The following is a 6860-nucleotide window of genomic DNA, read 5'->3' as shown; positions in this document are numbered from 1 at the left end:
TTGCCTTTCTAAAGGATGTTTGTCTGATCGGGTTGCATTTTTTCCGGTTGGTACGTAACGGTACGAATTTAGTGTATCCGTCAATGTCATATTCAGTGACGTCTACACACAGTTGGTTAATCTGGTACTTTTACGTGGATAAGCATAGTGTGAAGTGTAGAAGATTACTACCAAAATCGACACAGAAATACAAGAAAACAGTGCGTGCATGTTACCGAATGTCGTGCCATCAATCATCGGACCTTCAGTAAAGACGAGTCTGTTGACGGCGGTCAGCAATAGATCGTAAGTAAAACTCCAGTTAAAAAAAAAATTTAAATTAATTTTCTGTGTGCTTTTATCTTTGTTTTTTCAGCTGAAATAACGCGTGACAATTGCTATGGCCACTAGAGGGCGAAAACTTATTCTTTAATTCCAACTTTATGCAAGTTAGCATGTTTAATTTAAGTGGCTCAAATGTATGCACTGTGGAAAAATTGCAGTGTATTTTAACACCAAAAATAGTGAAACTAAGGACAAGTCTTAGTGTTTTGCTGCACCATTTCACTGCAACTACTTTACGCCAAAACGGATGTAGTGGAACATTAAGGATAGCTGTTGTAATCTTACAGCAAGGATAATTCCATTGCACTTCTTTTGGTGTAAAGTAGTTGTCACCGGATTTAAGGTTCAGTAGATCTATACCTTGTAATAATAATGAGATATAATTCTACAAACAAGAATCAAAAAAGTTATTTTTATGATCGAGTTAACAAGAAGAGCAATTTATTTAGAAATGCAAGCAAGTGGCGATTCTTGAAATAAAACTGGATAGTAAAACAAGCCTGCGTGTAGCACAGGAAAACACTAAAATAAATCTGAATTAGGCTTAATAAAACAGTAGCTGATAAAATTGTATTAATAATAATTTAATATGATTGGCAGATAAATTGTTAATCGTCATTTTGAGAACATAATTATCTTCATTAAAGAGCAACCTTATATCTTCTCATTTTCGATAATAAACAATTTACTGTCAGTTTTCACACTTACGCCATTTTTTTAGGCTAAAATAATTCATAAGTGTTGTAAATGTATTTGAATTGGATGCAAGCATTCCTCATTTCTGGTGTTTAGATTAGATTATCAAAGTGTATTTGGATATAATTTGGTACAGTATATTCATTTGCACGATTTCTTACAACGACTAATTCAAAGAGGTATTACACTACAGTTTTTATAGTGTATAAGGAATTAAAATCATGCCATAATTTGACATGTTCCTTACTCTTGAATAAAGCAACCTTTGAGAGTCATCACTTTGAGTAATGAAGTTACAGTGAAATTTTTTATAGAATGAAACCAATAATGACACTATAAGTACATGCAATAGGTACATAAACTACTCTAAGTACATACAATATCATGATTTTAACAACACTTGTAGATTTAAAATTTCGTTCTACATCAAGTATAATCATCACTTATAAAAAATATACAAGCTATAGTTTGTTGACAATATAGTTGTAACAAAATTTTAAATTTCATTTCAAATTAAATGTTAATTTAGGGCAAAATAAATTGTCAACACGTGAAGAATACCCAATTAGATTTAGAAAATATCTACATTAAAACTCTATAGAATACACGACATTATTAAACTTTATTTTGTTACACAGGGTAATTTGTAATAACCTCGCTATAAAAAACCATATGCAATCCCTTTTGTCCATATTTTCCTGAATAAAGTTTTGTCCAGTGTTCAAAGAATACAAATTAAGGGTGGTGATTAGGGATAACCCTATAGACAGAATCTTGATATGATTCTACTCATTAGTCACGCGAATTCTCATATATATTTTTAAAAAGAAAAGTAGTTTCTCATGTAATTCCCATGCATGATAAATTTTGGAGTCAATATCTCTTTATTTTAAGTAAATTAATCTCTAAATTCTCGTTTAATGGCAATGGAACCTTATAAAATATCAAGAAAATAAACCTCAGTTGTCGGTTTTCTAATTAATTTAACAGTTCATTAAATCTTAAATGAATTTAGGCTTATTTAAAATATTCCTTCTCCATTGTGTTAATGCATTTATTCTGCACACATGCACCACGTCAGCTGTTATTAACCCCTAGAATGGTCTGTTGAGGAAATTACTTCTCCATGACTAAATTTATTGAGCATATTTTTTTTTTCCTTAGAAATTAGCTAATTAGTTTCGATTAGCAATTTTTTGAATAAATCTTTGAAAATGGTTGACAGACAAATTGTTGTCTAATCACAAAAATAAACATTCAAGATTTCTATTTAAAATCCCACGAAAATATTTTTCATTTACTTGTGTGCAGTAAAAATTTCATAGTAAGGATTAATATGAAAATTTGTAATAACATACGACAATTATATTATTAGTGAAACATGTAAATTGTTATATCAATAATTATGATAACAAATATGTTTCTTGTTTTCATTCATTGTAAAATGCCGTTGTCTTGACATATATATATATATATATATATATATATATATATATATATATATATATATATATATATATATATATATATATATATATATATATATATATATATATATATATATATATATATATATATATATATATATATATATATATATATATATATAATTTAATCATTGAAAGAATCGGTTTTACGTCAATTTAAATGATTTTCAACTTTTTATATTATTTGCATAGAAATCTTTTCTATATCTCTTAGTCCAAGTTGAAAAAGTGCATTTTAGTTAAAAAATATATTTTGTTTAGAATGCTATATAATATCGTATAAATTTAGTCTGAATTTACATTAACTTCAAGTTTAATTAAATTAGTTTCAGTTTCAGCAATAAATTGTAGAAATTTTGTTTTAATATAAAACTTCAAGTTATAAAGAATAACTTATTGAACTTTCTGAAAAGGTTTATTTTTGTTCAAAGAATAAGCAACATTTTATTCATTTCTTCTGATAATATTTAGTGGAAGTTTTATTACATTTATTTATTTTGAACCTTACTTGAAATAGTGCTTAGCAACTTTTGATTTGAAAAATACAAAATAAACAATAAATTCGAGCGAACGGAAGCTACGCTGATTTTATTTCAGATAAGACAGATTCCATTTAACTTTTAAATTCTTAAGAACTCTAGCAAAGCAAAATCTCTACCTTCAAGCAAAATTTCAACGGCATAAACTTGACATATATTATGCTAAAATGAAAGAAATGTAAGCAATTTGCATTCGTTAGAAAAGTTTTATAAACAGTTTAACTATAAGCATTTAAGTTTAACTATGTAGTTAAGTTTTGAATTTCCTGATACTAAATATATTTCATACATGGAAAATATATAGAAAGTTTATTGCACTAAGTTAATGACTATGGAGTTAAACTTCGAATTTTGAGGTACTCAAAGTAATTTGAATTTGAAAAATGTGTACAAATTCGTTTACACTAAGTAAATGACTTGGAATCAAAGGTTTAAATTTCCAGACACTCAAAGTACTCCTCATACGGAAAATGTGTGTAAAACTGTGGTTACACTAATTTGAAAAAGAAACATACTTGAATAAAACAAGCAGTCCATTTTTAAATGAAAAGTTTTTTTTGTACAAATGGTTGTGATTATTTTTTTAAAGTTTTAATTGAAAAAAATAATGAAATTATAATCTATAGAAACTAGCTGGGATATAAAATTGCAATATAATAATCGCCATAGGTTTAACTACTATTTATGGCACTTTCATGTCTTAATTCATCAACATAAATGAATTTATAAAAATCAATTATAATATCAAAAAAATTTCTTTTCTTTTATTCTTAGTCAAAGATGACTAAACACAAAAGAATAATACATTTCTATTCATTGATTGAAAAAAGCTAAGAATTGAGCTCTTACAAAATGTCCCAATATTCTGAACCTTTTCTTTAAATTTATGACATATTCAACAATTTTATGTTTTTGACAATAGAGAAAGAATTGTTAAGAAAAACATTTTCAAAACAACCAGTATCTTTTGAAAACTGTTCAGTTTAAAAAAATAGAAATAAATCATAAAGGAATTTTTGAAACATTTCTTTCTTGATTTTAAGATTGACTGTATCAATTTTCTAGTTACAAGAAGGATCTAAAAAGCATTCAATCATTTTTATGAACATAGTCGAAGTAATTTTTTTACGATTTAGAAAAGAAAACTAATAAGCAAATTTAACACACAAAAATAATACCAAGGAAGCAACTTCAAAAGATATGAAGTATCGATTTCTGGGCGAAAAAAATTATTCTGATGCTTGTCCAGCAAACCAAGTGATTCGTTGAAAAATTTTGTTAGTAAGCAAAATATTGCATAATGCAGTTTCGAACTAATTAACGAAAAGTATTTTTTTAGTAAGACGAAACAGTTTTTTTTTTGTTGAATAAATGCACAAAAACTTATTTTGAATAATTTGTAACATAAATAACGAATAAATAGTATTAATCAAATTACTAAAAAAAAGAGAACAATGAAATAAATGTACTAATTAGATTTAAGGGAAGGCACTATTCTGAAATATTCCAAAAATCAATTTTGACCCTGATTCTGAATTATTGGATCAAGTAAATCAATAGCGAGAAAATAGCCATATCGTATCTTTCAATGACGCTTAAAAGAATTGTCCAGAATTATCACGCTCACCATGACTTAAATTTGAAGGCACTGTCCAAGGAAGAACGACTTTGAAATCATAAACGGTGCAAAAGTAATATAGAGACATATGGACTATGGAACGGAGGGCTCATAATTTCTAGATAAATTTCTGAAGTTTTTTTGTTGTTTCAGTTGAGGAATTCCAGTATTGTTGTGAAACAAAATAGCACAACGAAACTAGCACGTTTCAATTCTATTGCTTTTCAGGTCTCCATTAAATTTTCCAGATTCGCACAGATTATTGACTCTACCAGGAAATTGAAAAAAACTGAGACAATAAAATTATCAATATATAGTTTCTCGAGTTCTTCAGTTTTAGATTGATCGCAAAAACAAGTCATTGATCTGAAATATTGATGATAAATAAGCAATTATGGTAAATAAAATTTTTAGATTATCCTTCATAATGTTAGTCGCTTTTCGGGAGTTTTCAAGGAGAATAAAATGCAATACACGGTTACTAAAGCACTTGTGTTTAAAAATTCTTGGGAGAGCAGAACTATTGATCTGTACTATTAAATATAAATTACTAATTGAGCATCATATTTATACTAAACAGAAGTATCGAAGACTATTTTAGATCAATTTATAATGAAGTGATAAAATCTAATTTTATTCTAAAAATCTTAACAATTTTACTGAATTACCTTAAAAGAAAGACTATCATTACATAGTTTACCACATTTTAAAATATATTTACTTACATGTTAAATGCACCTAAGATTTTATCCATTTCATGTTGCTTAAAAAACGGGGGAAAACAGATCCCACGGTAAAATACCGCTCACTAACCCAGTGACTGCTAGGATATAAATTGTTTTTTCTTGTCATAAAATAGTTTTTTTTCTTCAGTTTTTTTTCTCAGTTTTTTTTCTTGTCATAAAATAGTTTTTTTTCTTTTTTTTCGGTCCAATTGATTATTGTGTAATGTGGTATGCTTAAAATGCTCATTAATGGATATAATCAGCAATCTCAATAAGAAATACCTGAGTACTTCTAACATACATGCTCCTCACCCAATCATTTTTCTTAAGACATTTTATTAAGATCTCTACCACTCTACCACTAAGAGACACTTTCAGTTTTTGACATATTTTTTAAATTTCTCAAAAAATACTTCGTAGATTATTTTATAACTTTAGAGATGTTTAGATGAGGCAACTTCTTACACTTATGAAAACAGATTAAACACTTAAACTTACGAAAACAGCTTTCAGAAATTTGAGGGACCAGAAAAAAATTAGAAATGATTAAATAATGTCCTTGAACACTCTGTGCCAGGAGCGTGGGACGCATTGTTTTCTTCATAATTTTGCAGGGAATCGTATTTAGTAATTAATGTAAAAAGTCCGATTTGAATATCTTGAAAATTTAGCAATTTTTTAAGTAGCTTTTGTAATTTTTTTTAAGGAGAGCCTTAAATGATAGGAGTTTTTTCACAAATAGCATATTGTGCTATTAAACTAGATTTCTTAAAAATGAAACCGGCATTACGGTGTATCGAAACCCATGCTTTATTTCCTTATACTATCACATTTTGGTGCACAGGCGATTATTGAAAGGTATAATAATAATGTGTTATTAAATTTACGAAATGAAATTTATGGACTCGTATGATACAAAATTAAATTTCTGGAAATCCCGCTTTTCTTTTGAGCTTTCTTTCAAAGCTTAAAAAAGCAACTTAAAAACAATTCTTGAATTTTTTTTAAATCTACAAGATATTCTAATCGTACTTTTTTTATTTAGTTACCAAATATGATTTACAATAAAGTTAAGAACTTTTTTATGTTTTCCACGCATGCGCAATATGAAAGAAATTCTTTAATTGTTCATGTCTTATATAAATTAACATTCTATTAATTCTCTTAATTTTCTGTCTTAAATGCTATTCAATTCATTTTGGGGGAGTGAAGCCAATTTTTAAAAACAAAATACAGCAGACACGTATTAAAATTTACTTTCAACTCGCTAAAGGAAACGTATCATTATTTATATTCCCTTTATGTAAATACCGAATATTATGAATATTCTAAACGACTACATAATCGCACCCATTACATAACTATCCAAGTAGATGAGAAATGAGAGTTCTACGCCACGGATCCACGGATCCGAGGAATCTGTAGGGGGCGTGGTCGAATGCGGGATCCGTAAGGGCTCGGTGGGGGTTGG

General features: G+C 27.8%; 1 protein-coding gene across 2 annotated transcripts in view; it reads left to right on the top strand.

Moving 5' to 3' along the window:
* Positions 1–203: 203 nt before the first annotated feature.
* LOC122270122 (meiosis-specific protein MEI4-like) overlaps positions 204–6860 on the top strand; it is an 80114-nt gene continuing 73457 nt past the window's right edge. For both annotated transcript variants that reach the window (XM_071181259.2, XM_071181258.2), the window contains exon 1: positions 204–285. The gene's annotated coding sequence lies outside the window, so the exon portion shown is untranslated. The remainder of the gene's footprint in view (positions 286–6860) is intronic.

The sequence above is a fragment of the Parasteatoda tepidariorum genome, chromosome 8, assembly GCF_982258835.1.
Source record: "Parasteatoda tepidariorum strain Cologne lab strain chromosome 8, Ptep-v5.0, whole genome shotgun sequence".
In the NCBI taxonomy this organism is placed as follows: domain Eukaryota; kingdom Metazoa; phylum Arthropoda; class Arachnida; order Araneae; family Theridiidae; genus Parasteatoda; species Parasteatoda tepidariorum.
Note: the sequence above shows the minus strand (reverse complement) of the source record. Positions and strands in the feature narration are given on the sequence as shown.